The sequence below is a fragment of the Neofelis nebulosa genome, chromosome 1 (assembly GCF_028018385.1).
Source record: "Neofelis nebulosa isolate mNeoNeb1 chromosome 1, mNeoNeb1.pri, whole genome shotgun sequence".
NCBI classification, from domain to species: domain Eukaryota; kingdom Metazoa; phylum Chordata; class Mammalia; order Carnivora; family Felidae; genus Neofelis; species Neofelis nebulosa.
In genome coordinates, this window is record NC_080782.1 from 126,118,383 (window position 1) to 126,132,059 (window position 13,677).

General features: G+C 37.1%; 1 protein-coding gene across 6 annotated transcripts in view; it reads left to right on the forward strand.

The window, feature by feature from the left end:
- KLHL3 (kelch like family member 3) overlaps positions 1 to 13,677 on the forward strand; it is a 278,377-nt gene that overhangs the window by 117,308 nt on the left and 147,392 nt on the right. For all 6 annotated transcript variants that reach the window (XM_058735748.1, XM_058735762.1, XM_058735785.1 and 3 more), the window contains exon 3: positions 11,363 to 11,487. The gene's annotated coding sequence lies outside the window, so the exon portion shown is untranslated. The remainder of the gene's footprint in view (positions 1 to 11,362; positions 11,488 to 13,677) is intronic.

Below are 13,677 nucleotides of genomic sequence, written 5' to 3' on the forward strand. Positions count from 1 at the left end.
TAGATTAGAATCTCATTCTGCAGAGATAAAAGAAGCAAAATCTAGTCAGGATGAAATTAGAAACTCTATGAATGAGATGCAATCTTGGATCAATGCGACAGCAACAAGGATGGATGAAGCAGAGCAGTGAATCAGCGATGTAGAAGACAAAATCATGGAGAATAATGAAGCAGAAAAAAAGGGAAACTAAGGCAAAAGAGTATGATATAAGAATTAGAGAAATCAGTGTTTCACTAAAAAGGAATAATAGCTGAATCATAGGAGTCTCAGAAGACAAAGAGAGAAAAAGGGGTAGAAGGTTTATGCGAGCAAATTATAGCAGAAAACTTTCCTAACCTGGGGAAAGACATGGACATCAAAATCCAAGAAGCACAGAGAACTCCCATTAGACTCAACAAAAACTGACCAAAATACACAGACAAGGAAAGAATTATGAAAGCAAGGGTAAAAAAGTCCGTAACCTATACGTGTAGATCAGGTTTGCAGCAGACCTCTCCACACAAACTTGGCAGGCCAGAAAGGGTGGCAGGATGTATTCAACGTGCTGAATTGGAAAGATAGACAGCCAAGAATTCTTTATCCAGCAAGACTGTCATTCAAAATAGAAGGAGAAACAAAAAATTTCCCAGGCAAACAAAAACTAAAGGAATCTGTGACCACTAAACCAGCCCTGAAAGGAATTCTAAGGAGGACTCTCTGAGAGGAGAAAAGACAAAACAAAACAAAAAAGACCAAAAGGAACAAACACTAGAAAGGACTGGAGAAGACCACCAGAAACTCTGCAGGCAACACAATGGCAATAAATTTGTATCTTTCAATACTCATTCTAAATGTCTAAATTCTAATGGATTAAATGCTCAAATCAAAAGACATAGGGTAGCAGAATGGATAAGAAAACAAGACCCATCAATATGCTGTTTACAAGAGACCCATTTTAGACGTAAAGACACGTTCAGATTGAAAGTAAGGGGATGGAGAACATCTATCATGCTAGTGGTTGCCAAAAGAAAGCTGCAGTAGCCACACTTATATCGGACAACCTGGTTTTAAAATAAGGACTGTAACAAGAGATGGAGAAGGGCATTATATCATAATTAAGGGGTCTCTCCACCAAGAAGATCTAACAACTGTAAACATTTATGCCCCATCATGAAAGCACCCAAATATATAAATCAATTGATCAAAACATACAGAAACTCATTGATAATACCATAATAGTAGGGGACTTCAACACCCCACTTACAGCAATGGACAGATCATCTAAATAGAAAATCAACAAGGAAACAATGCCTTCAAATGACACACTGGACCAGATGGACTTAACAGATATATTCAGAACATTTCATCCTAAACAGAAGAATACACATTCTTCTTGAGTGCACATGGGACATTCTTCAGAATATATCACAAACTGGGTTCCAAATCAGCTCTTAACAACTTCCAAAAGATCAAGATCATACCGTGCATATCTTCGGACCACAATGCTATGAAACTTGAAATCAACCATGAGAAAAATTTGGAAAGACAAGAAATACTTGGAGATTAAAGAACATCTTACTAAAGAATGAATGGTTTAACCAAGAAATTAAAGAGGAAATTAAAAAGTACATGGAAGCCAGTGAAAAGGGTAACACAACAGTCCACAACCTCTGGGATGCAGCAAAGGTGGCCATAAGAGGGAAGTATACAGCAATACAAGCCTTCCTTAAGAAGGAAGAAAGTTCTCAGATATACAACCTAACCCTACACCTTAAAGAGCTGGAAAAAGAACAGCAAATAAAACCCAAAACAAGCAGAAGACAGGAAATAAAGATTAGAGCAGAAATTAATGCTATTGAAATAATAATTAAAAAAGACAACAACAGAACAGATTGATGAAACCAGGAAATGGCTGTTTGAAAGAACTAACAAGATTGATAAACCCCTAGACAGTATGATCAAAAAGAAAAAGGAAAGGGCCCAAATAAATAAAATTGTGAATGAAAGAGGAGAGATCATAGCCAACACTGCAGAAATACAAACAATAATAAGATGATATTAGGAGCAATTATATGCCAATATTGGGCAATCTGGAAGAAATGGACAAATTCCTAGAAACATATAAACTACCAAAACTGAAACAGAAAGAAATAGAGAATTTGAACAGACTGATAGCCAGTAAAGTAGTTGAATTAGTAATCAAAAACCTCGCAAAAAACAAGAGTCCAGGGCTGGATGGCTTTCCAGGGGAATCCTACCAAACATTTAAAGAAGAGTTAACTGCGCTTCTTTGAAGCTGTTCCAAAAAATAGAAATGGAAGGAAAACTTCCAGACTCATTCTTTAAGGCCAGCCTTACCTTGATCCCAAAACCAAAAACCCCACTAAAAAGGAGACATATAGACCAATTTACTAAAAAGGAGACATACAGACCAATTTACCTGATGAACATAGATGCAAAAATTATTAACAAGATAGTAGCCAACTGGATCCAACAATGCATTAAAAGAATTATTTACCATGATCGAGTGGGATTTATACCTGGGATGCAAGGCTGGTTCAATATCCACAAAGCAATCAATGTGATAGTTCACATTACTAAAAGAAAGGACAGGAACTACATGATCCTCTCAATAGATGCAGAGAAAGTATTTGATAAAATACAGCATCCTTTCTTGATAAAACCCTCAAGAAAGTAGGGATAGAAGGATCATACGTCAAGGTTATAAAAGCCATTTATACATACATCCATTGCTAATATCATCCTCAGTGGCGAAAAACTGAGAGCTTTCTCCTTAAGGTCAGGAACATGTCAGGAATGTCCACTTTCATCACTGTTAGTCAACATAGTACTGGAAGTCTTAGCCTCAGCAATCAGACAACGCAAAGAAATAAAAGGCATCCAAATCGGCAAGGTGGAAGTCAAACTTCCACTCTTTGCAGACAACATGGTATTCTATATGGAAAACTCAAAGATTCCACCAGCAAACTGCTAGAACTGATTCATGAATTCAGCAAAGTCACAGGATATAAAATCAATGCACAGAAATCAGTTGCATTTCTATACACCAATAGCGAAGCAGCAGAAAGGGAAATGAAGGAATTGATCCCATTTATAATTGCACCAAAACCCATAAAATACCTAGGATACACCTAACCAAAGAGCTAAAGTATACAGTACAGTATTGTTAACTATAGTCATCATGTTGTACTTTACATCCACAGCACTTATTTATCTTAAAACTAGAAATTTGTACCTTTCACCCACCTTAATCTGTTTTATCCCTCCTCCCCCCACTTCCTTTGTCTAGCAACAACCAGTCTGTTCTCTGTATCTTTGAGGTTATTTTCCTAAGATTCCACATATGAGATTATACAGTATTGTTGTTTTGTGTTTTTGTTTTGTTTTGTTTTTGGTCTGACTTAGTTCAGTTAGCATATTGCCCTCAAGTCCATTCATGTTATTTCAACATAATATCCTTCTTTTTATGGCTGAAAAATATTCCACCGTATATATATACCACATTTAAAAAAATCCATTCAAAAATCAGTGGACATTTAGTTTATTTCCATGTCTTGGTTATTATAAATAATGCTACAAGGAATGTTAGGGTACAGATACCTTTTAGAGAGTGATTTCATTGCCTTCAGATAAATACCCAGAAGTAGAATTGCTAGATCATATGGGTAGTTCTTTTGTTAATTTTTTAAGGAACCTCTATGCTGTTTTCTATTGTGGCTGTACCAAAACAGTGCTCAAGAGTTCCTTTTGCTCCACATTGTTGGCAACACTTGTTATTTCTTGTCTTTTTGATATTAGCCATTCTAACAGGAGAGGGGTGATAGCTCCCTTTGGTTTTGATTTGCATTTTCATGATCATTAGTAATGTTGAGCACTTTTTCATTTGCTGTTCATGTGTTGAACAAACACCTGTTGGCTATTTGTATGTGATCTTTAACAAAATTTTTATTTAGATTCTTTGCCCATTTTTATTATTTTTAAAAAATTTTTTTTAAATTAAAAAAATTAAAATTAAAATTTATTTTTGAGAGAGAGTGTACATGCACATGTGGCATGAGTGGGGGGAGGGCCAGAGGGAGAGGGAGAGAGGGAGTCTTAAGCAGGCTCCACACCCAGTGAGGGCTGACACAGGGCTCAGTCCCACAACCCTGAGATCATGACCTGAGTCAAAATCAAGAGTTGGGTGTTTAACCGACTGAGCCACCCAGACTCCCTTCTTTGCCCATTTTTAAATTGGGTTTTTTCTATTGAGTTGTATGAGTTCTTTATGTATTTTGTATAACCCTTATCAGATATATGATTTGTGAATATTTTCTCCCATTCCATAGGTTGCCTTTTCATTTTTTGATGAAATCAACAGAAACTTTTTTGTTTGATGTACTCCCACTTGTTCATTTTTGCTTTTGGTGTCAAATCCCAAAAATTATTGTCAACACGGATGTTACGGAGCTTACCTTCTGTGTTTTTTTCTAGGAGTTTTATGGTTTCAGGTCTTACATTCAATCTTTAATCCATTTTGAGATTATCTTTATGTATGGTTTAGGGCACTGGTCCAGTTTCATTCTTTTGCCTGTGGCTGTCCAGTTTTCTCAACACCATTTATTAAAGAGATTATCCTTTCCCCATTGTATAATCTTGGCTCTTTTGTCATAAATTAATTGATCATATATGCATGGGTTTATTTTTGGGCTCTCTGTTTTATTCCATTGATCTTTGTGTCTGTTTTCATACCAGTAGCATACTGTTTTGATTACTGTAGCTTTGGAACAGAGTTTGAAACCAGGAATTATGCTGCTTCTAGCTTGTTCTTTCCCAAGACTGCTTTGGCAATTCACAGTTTTCTGTGGTTTCGTACAAATTTGGGGATTGTTTATTCTATTTCTGTGAAAAATATCTTTGCAATTTTGTTTGGGATTATGTTGAATCTGTAGATTCCTTTGGGTAGTATGGACATTTAACAATCCATGGTCATGGAATATCTTTGCATTTTATTTGTGTGATCTTCAGTTTTTGTCATCAGTAGCTTATGATTTTCAATGTACAGGTCTTTTACTTCTTTGGTTAAGCTTAGTCCTAGGTATTTTATTCTTTTTGATGCAATTATAAATAGGACTGTTCACTTTAGAATGTTTATAACAAATTTAAAATTTTTCATGTACCTACCCACAAATAAAGTTTCTTGTGGATGGCGAATGTCAAAAATTGAAGAGATTATCATTAAAAATTCTTTAGCAATAATTTCACGTGGCCATTTCAACTATAACCTGTTTACATTCCTTCCTTTCTTCATTTTTAAATAATTTAATTTAAAAAATTAAGTAGGGGGGCGCCTGGGTGGCGCAGTCGGTTAAGCGTCCGACTTCAGCCAGGTCACGATCTCGCGGTCCGTGAGTTCGAGCCCCGCGTCAGGCTCTGGGCTGATGGCTCGGAGCCTGGAGCCTGTTTCCGATTCTGTGTCTCCCTCTCTCTCTGCCCCTCCCCCGTTCATGCTCTGTCTCTCTCTGTCCCAAAAATAAAATAAAAAACGTTGAAAAAATAAATAAATAAAAAATAAAAAATAAATAAATAAATAAAAAATTAAGTAGGGCTAAGCAAACTAGGCATTTGCATCAGAGTTGGGTGGGAGGGGGAAGGGGCTATCTGACATGGGGTATCAGAACATGAGTGGAGTGAGGAGGGAGTCTATGAGGGGGTAGAAGAGAGCAGCCTATTTGGTTGTTGGAAGCTCGAGAGAGGTGAAGAGGTTACTGGCACAGGGTGATGGTGACAGCAGTGATCTTGCCTAAGAATTTGGAGCTTGAGTGAGAAAAATAAGGTATTTAGTTTGGGAGGTGGTAGCTCACTAATAAACATTGGCTGCCTAAGTGGGGTGAGAAGAGTGACTGCTGGCCTGGCACCATCTGTCAGAGCTTGATTGGGGTGGGGGAGAGAATGTGTGCAGAAGGCTGGAGTCGCCTGGCACAGGGTATTGAAGCCCACTAGGATTAGGGGGGCATCCATATGAGAGGGGCATGTGGCAGAAGTGATGGGCCAATAATGTATCAGAATCTGAACAGGGTAAGGAGGACTTCTTTGTGAGATGATGGTGACAGGGTGGGAAGTTGATTACACAAAGGCAGGATTGAGTCAATAACTAAATATATTGAGGATAACAGCAGCCAAGTTTTTCACTGTTAGAGGAGAGAGTTCTAAATATGAAATAGGAAAAAAAACTTCAATAATTCTGTGTTACTGGATTGGAATTGGAGGTAGTGATGTGAACTCAGGGTTTGATAGATACATAGATAAATGTAGAGATGTTGATGTAAATGCATGAATTATGTACATGTGATATATGTGTATAAATAATATGCTCTGTGTATACATACATCCATATATTTCCCATCTCTGGGACCAGCAATACCCCTAATAGCAGTGAACCCATCTAGTGCCATATTTTGATTTCTAAGCACAATTCTCCACTAAAGGGAACCAAGACTACCTGGAGAAATAGCTGATTTTAGCGTCAGGCAGGGAAAGTCCAGGATGAGCCAGAAATATCTTGTTAAGCAAGAAAGTAAAAAGTGCTTAAAGAATTATGGGAACAAGTCAGAGGGATGCAGATGTCAGTTTGAATGAGTTTCTAGTCGCCAAATCTGGATACTTTGAGCATCAAAATAAATAATAACATCAGTTCATAATCCATTGAATAAATAGGAACCCATGAGTCCATACTGATATAAACAAATGAATACATAATTGAGGTGAGAGAATTAACAAGTGTGGAGTGAATGATTGAGTTGGAAAGCTACCATTTTAAAATCATCATCGTAATAATTGAGCCAAGAAGCATCAATGAATATTAAAAACTAGTGGATGAAAGTTGGGTGAAAGAAGGGGATATTATGTATTCTCAAAATACCTTCCTGAAAAATACTTAGTAGTTACAAAAGACTAAAAAGCAACTTTATGGTGGATAAATCTGGCAGATACTACCTTAATTGAGTGATCAAAGTTAATATCACCTGTAATGACACAAATAGAAATCATATGCCACCTGATAGGTGCACATGTCACCTCAGTGATACTCCTGCCCCAAATAAATAATGTAATGATGAGGAAATATCCGACAAATCCAAATTGAGGGACATTATACAAAATAACTGGGCTCCTAATCAAAGTCAAGGAAAGATTGTATACTGTTATAGATTGAAAGGGACTTAAATAGACATGAAAACTAAATACAACACGTGTTCCTGGACTAGAACCTTCACAGTATTGGGATGATTATTGAAACAGGGCTTGTGGATTAGTTGATAATGATAGGTCAGCATTAGTCCTGATTGTATTTGTTGTCTTGTAGTTATGGAGGAGAATGTTCTTTTTTTTTTTTTTTAAGTTTATTTATTTCGAGAAAGAGAGAAAGGAAAGCGAGAATCCCAGGCAGTCTCCGTGCTGTCAGCGCAGAGCCCACACGGGGCTTGATCCCACGAACTGTGTGATCATGACCTGAGCCGAAACCAAGAGTCAGACGCTTACCCGACTGAGCCTCTCAGGTGCTTGAGAATGTTATTCATAGCAATTATAAAGTTTTAGCATGGGCACTGGGGCATCATATTGGCAATTTATTGTTTCAGGATAAAAATTATTTGTACTATTATTGTTGCAACTTTTGAAAACATTTGGAATTATTTTAAAATACAAAGAACTGTTATGTATAAATGAGCAAGCTAAAGCTTCTCATGAAAAAGCTTTGATATCTTATTGAATATCTTCCCTACTGAACTTTTTTCAACAAGGCCTATATAGATAATCCAAATTATTCCCAGTTTATCACTGAGGTTGTACAAATATTATCCTTCTGTATATTTGCACTATACTGTGAAAAAGCCTGTTCAGCATTATTTAGACAGAGGGTGTCACATATGCAAAGGCCTGGAGCTCAGAGAGTATGACTTTTAGGAGAATTGAGAGCAATTCACTGTATCTGGAAAGTGTGGAATTGGTGGTGGTCTAGCTGTCAAGAGAAAAGACATCTAGTAACCTCAGCTGGATGGTGGTGTCATTCACTGACATGGGGGACATGTGATAGTTCACTTTTATGTCCCTAAAACTGATAATCAAGAGCACAACATTAATGAGGATGTCTAGAAACTGCCCCGGGATGCTTCTTGACCTCAGAGTTTAGTCACAGAGTAAGTAAACTTACGCCTGCAGAAGGCACACCTCAGAAATGTGAAGAGGGTTGGAGAAGGTGGCCTCTTTTGTATCTGCTCTCAAATAATTTAGCAAAAAGGACACGTGATAGGATAATTTATTGAGATATTAATTTGCCTTTTGTTCTGTTTTCCTGCCCTATTCCAAGAATGCTTTTCTGCTTTCTTTCTTTGAGCTTTTGTTCAGTAGGACCAAAGCAGTACAGTTGCCTTCTGTTTTTTAAAGGTAGAGTCTTTGAAGGGCTTATGCTACGTAGTCTCAAGATGGGAGAGAAGCAGGAATCCAAGAGGAGAATCTACTTTGGAAACTCAAAGAGAGATTTATTTGGGGAGGGAGAACTCCACAGAGTAGTGGCAACCAGGATCCAGTCCCTCTGTGCTGCTCCATTGTAACCTCTTGGGAATGTGACTTGTCTTTACTGTGGAATGACTTTGTGGTAAAGTGGGTACCTCAACATTTGTGTTGGGGCTCCTGCCCTTGGTAAGGAGTTCCAGCTGCAGTTGAGAGGTAAGTTTCAGGAAGCAGCAGAACCACCTTCCCGTCAGTGATCCTGTGGTCTTAGACAAAGAACCTGTCAGCAGTGACCAAAGGTCAGAGGATTATCTGTGAGTATTCTGTACTGTGTAAAATCTGACGTTTTTGTTTTGGGGACAGGACGTGGCCCCAGTATTGACTGAAGTTAAATTTCCATCAACCTAAGGAGTGATGGCTTGGGATGAGATTTAATTTGATAATAGAAAAAGAATATGGTTTTTCTTTCACCTAGAAGTATGAAGTGACTTTCATTCTTACCCATACATGTTTATAGCTCTTAAGATCTTGGAAAAATTACTTACACATGAAAAGACATTTTTTTTTCCGAGAAAAATTCAGCCTAAGTCTTTAATTGTACCCTTTCTGTAAAAGAAGTGGGATATTGTTGTGTGATACATGCCTCTAGAAATTAATGCCGGATGAACTCAGGATGTCTCAACAAACTTGGTTTTCCGTTACTCTTTCTAACCCAAAAGCTAAAATATAGTGGAGAGGAAGGAACAAGTTAGTCTGACATTTGGTAGATGAAGGTGCCTTTCTGCTTGCTCCCCTTTCCTACTGCTTCCTAAGCTGAGTGAGGGCAGGAGCAGGTCTAGAGTAAATACCAGTTTAGTTTCAGTTTTCTTGCAGCTTTATCTTCTAGATGCAAAATCTCATTCAAATACCCAAACCTCATATTTCTTTTAATTTGAGTCAGGAGAAATTGAGCCCTGAGACTTACCTGTGACAAGCTGTCAGTAGATTTCAGATAAATGATAACCGAAAATACAGAATGACGATCCATCTTCTGCTTTAACAATGTTTTTATTTTCTAAATAAGGAAAGCGACACAGAAACTGTACCAGCAAGAGTGTTATGGGATTAGCATGTGTGAAAAAGTTGTTGACTGCAGATTAGAAGTTGTAACTCTGCCACTACCTATTTGTGTGGCTCTAGACATACCATTTCAGCTTTCTGGGCCACATGTGTGAGATGAAAGTTTTGACCATTAATGCATGTAATCCATGCTTTATTATTCTTAAGATTCTAGGGTGTAGAATAAGAAGTTGCTTTGAAAATTGAAATTCAGGTTGATGAGGAGACTTATCAACAGTAAATGCTTAGATGGCGCTATTGACAGTATCCAAAGTATGTAAAGAGCCCAAATGTCCATCAACTGATGAATGGGTAAAGAAGGTGTGGGATATATGTGTATACAATGGAGTATTACTCAGCAATCAAGAAGAGTGAAATCTTGCCATTTGCAACAACATGGATGGAACTAGAGTGTATTATGCTAAGCGAAAGCAGAGAAAGACAAATATCATATGACTTCACTCATATGTAGAATTTAAGATACAAAACAGATGAACATAAGGGAAGAGAAGCAAAAATAATATAAAAACGGGGAGGGGGACAAATCATAAGAGACTATTAAATGCGGAGAACAAAGTGAGGGTTGCTGGAGGGGTTGTGGGTAGGGGAAAGGGCTAAATTGGCGAGGGGCATTAAGAAGGTCACTTGTTGGGATGAGCACTGGGTATTGTATGTAGGTGATGAATCACTCGATTCTACTCCTGAAATCGTTATTGCACTATAATGTTAACTAACTTGGATATAAATTTTAAAAAAGTAATAAATAAAAAAAATGAAAATAAAGATCTAGATCATCCAAGAAAAAACAAACAACATGTGCTCGCTTCGGCAGCACATATACTAAAAAAACAAACAACAGTAAATGCTTAGATATAATGTGACTTAGGATTTCTAGTAGAATTTTTGAATGTGCCAATAAGAGTAATGCAGTGTTTGTATAAAACCATACTCAAACTTGTGATGAAACTTAGAAAATGTATTGCTGATTTTGCTTGGATGCTATAGATAATCATATGAGAGCCAGGTTAAAAATAAATCTCCTAAACCCAGTGAAAATTACATGGGAATTAGAAAATTATTAGAATTTTAACAGATTATGTGCAGTTTTAATCCTTGAAAGAAACTCCTTTAATTGATACTGATGAATGAAAAGTGCTTTTGTGCTTTATATATTTATTTCAGAGCTGGAAAATAGACCATATTCAGAAGCCTGGGCAACAAAGTAAAATAGATTTCACATAAGTTAGGTCATGTACATGGCCAGTCCCAAACAAACAAATCACTGCTGTATATACTGAGAGGTTTCAACCAGTGAGTATCATATGAATTAAGTTCCTCAAGGAGCATGCAATTCTTGATTTTATAGCTCTAATCATCATTACACTGTTGCTCATATAAGTGTTGGCTATTTTTATTTTTTCCACTGTTCTTCTGCTAGTTTTATTTGAAAAAATATTTTCTCTGTTAATGTGCTGGTATTATGATAATAAATAACATTTAACTAAAAATGTTGTTTAGATCCTTAATTATTCACAGAAGCTTTAGAAGCTTTATATGTAATCTGAATTCACTAAACAATTGCAATTAAATACCACTCTTGTAGTTTACTGAGTAGACTAACCTATTCTTTGCTCTATTCAGTATGAATTTAGAAGTGAGGAGGGACCAGATACCTGAAGACTCAAAATGTATATCGTGTATGAATGTTACTTCTTTCATAGGTCTTAGTATAGAACACTTTACAAATGAAATCTCACTCAGTATTGTCACTCTTTAGGTTGATGGAAATTTGATCTCATTGCACAAGTTTTCTGTATAAGTGAGGAAGAGAAGATTTATAAGTTGCCCACATACCCAACTCTACTACAGGCTGAAACTAGAAGGGGAAGATGGATTTAACAGGTAAAATTAGAAACTTGATTTCCATATTGATCTGATACATGCCTCATGGAGAGTAAAATATCCAGTATAAATTTGCTGAAGGAAATATTCAAAAAAATTGAAATTCTTACTGGACTAAGTAAAAATAGTACATTGAAAAATGTGAGCTTTAGAGTGCCTGGATGGCTCAGTTCATTAAGTATCTGACTCTTGATCTCAGCTCAGGACTTGATCTCAGGGTTGGGAGTTCAAGCCCCATGTTAGGCTCCACACTGGGTGTGAAGCCTACTTTAAAAAAAGAAAAAAGAAAAAAATGTAAGGTTTTAGGGTAATATAAATAGAAGTCAAAATTCAGGGGCGCCTGGGTGGCTCAGTCAGTTAAGCATCTGACTTCAGCTCAGGTCATGATCTCACGGCTTATGAGTTTGGGCCCCACGTTGGGCTTTGTGCTGACAGCTCAGAGCCTGGAGCCTGCTTCAGATTCTGTGTCTCCATCTCTCTCTGCCCCTTTCCTGCTTATCCTCTGTCTCTCTCTGTCTCTGTGTCTCTCTCTCAAATAAACATTAAAAAAAAATACAAAGCCAAAAGTTAAGTAATTTATGTAATGTTAAAGATATATAATTCTGTGACCCTCTTATGGAATTCATAGGTAAATTACTAAATCTGGTATTATTTTGCCTAGAGAAATGCAGGCAAGATATGTACAGGCAGCTTTGAAGATACAAATGAGTGAGGTCTGATACACCTGCACCCAAACACTTATCTTCTAGGTAGCTGTATAACACACTACCATAGACTAGCTGGCTTAAATGACAAAATTTTATTTTCTCGTAACTCTGGAGGCTAGAAGTCAGAGATCAATGTACTACGTGAGAGTTGGTTTCTGGTGAGACCTCTTCTTTTGGTTTGCAGACAGCACTTTCATCCTCTGTTCAAACATGATCTCTGCTGTGTACCCATGGAGAAAGGGAGGGCTCTTGTGTCTCTCTGTTTATAAGGACACCACTTGTATTGGATCAGGGCCCAACTCTTATGACCTCATTTAACTTTAATTACCTCCCTAAAGGCCCTCTTTCCAAATACAGTCACATTAGGGGTTTGAGGATTCAAGACATGATTGTGGGGAGGTACTAAATCCCTAACAAAGGTTTATGTCCTTTAATTTCTTTTTTTTTAACTTTCATTTAATGGATTTTTAGGAGGAAGCTATGGAAAATGTGTTTAGTTTGTCATGTTTTAGTTTGCATATTCATGAAATCCTTCTAACTGTAGTTCCTGAATCACTTGGAGATAAAGAATAAAAGGTCTAAAGAAGAAGGAGAAGGAGAAGGAGAAGGAGAAGGAGAAGAAGAAGAAGAAGAAGAAGAAGAAGAAGAAGAAGAAGAAGGGAAGAAAAGTTCTAGAATAAAAGTTCTAAGGCTCTCTTCATTAGATTTTATCTTCTTCAGGGTGGGGCTTATCTTATCCTTTTTCCTTCTGACTTTGCCTTTTGGCCTTCCATTTTTTGGTTTTTCCTTTGTGGCTCTTCACACTGAAAGATTCAAATTTTGGTTCAACAGTGTTCTCTGCTTAAATTGTCATTTGCAACTATGACAATACATGCCCAGGTGAAGTTAAGTAAGCACATTACTGATGTAAAACTGGTAATATCTTGAAATTTTAAAGAATTTTTAATTTTGAAGTTGAGAAAGATAAAGAAGTTCAGAAGGATATGAATATTTCTTCTCCTCCTTATTCTTTAAAAAATTTTTTATTTGTTTATTGTTTTGATAAAGAGAGTGTGAACGTGAGTGGGGGAGTGGCAGAGAGAAAGGGAGAGAGAGAATCCCAAGCTGGCTTCACATTGTCAGTGCAGAGCCTGATGTGGGGCTTGAAATTATGAACTGTGAGAGATATGAGCTGAAACCAAGAATTGGAAGCTTAACCAACTGAGCCACCCAGGCACCCCTCCTTCTCCTTATTCTTATACCTTATTATTTCTGTTTCCAGTCCATTGCATTTATATTACCTGACATTTTGGGCACAAACTTTTTGTGTGGGATAGTATATAGTAGGCAGACAGTGGGCACTGTGATATCATAAAGTCTCAGTTTTTTCAACTGAAAGATTGGCATAATAATAAAATACACCTCTCAAGATCCGTGTGAGGACTCAGTAAGGTAATGTAAACAAATAGCATCCGGCATTGAATAACATTGATGGTCCACTGGT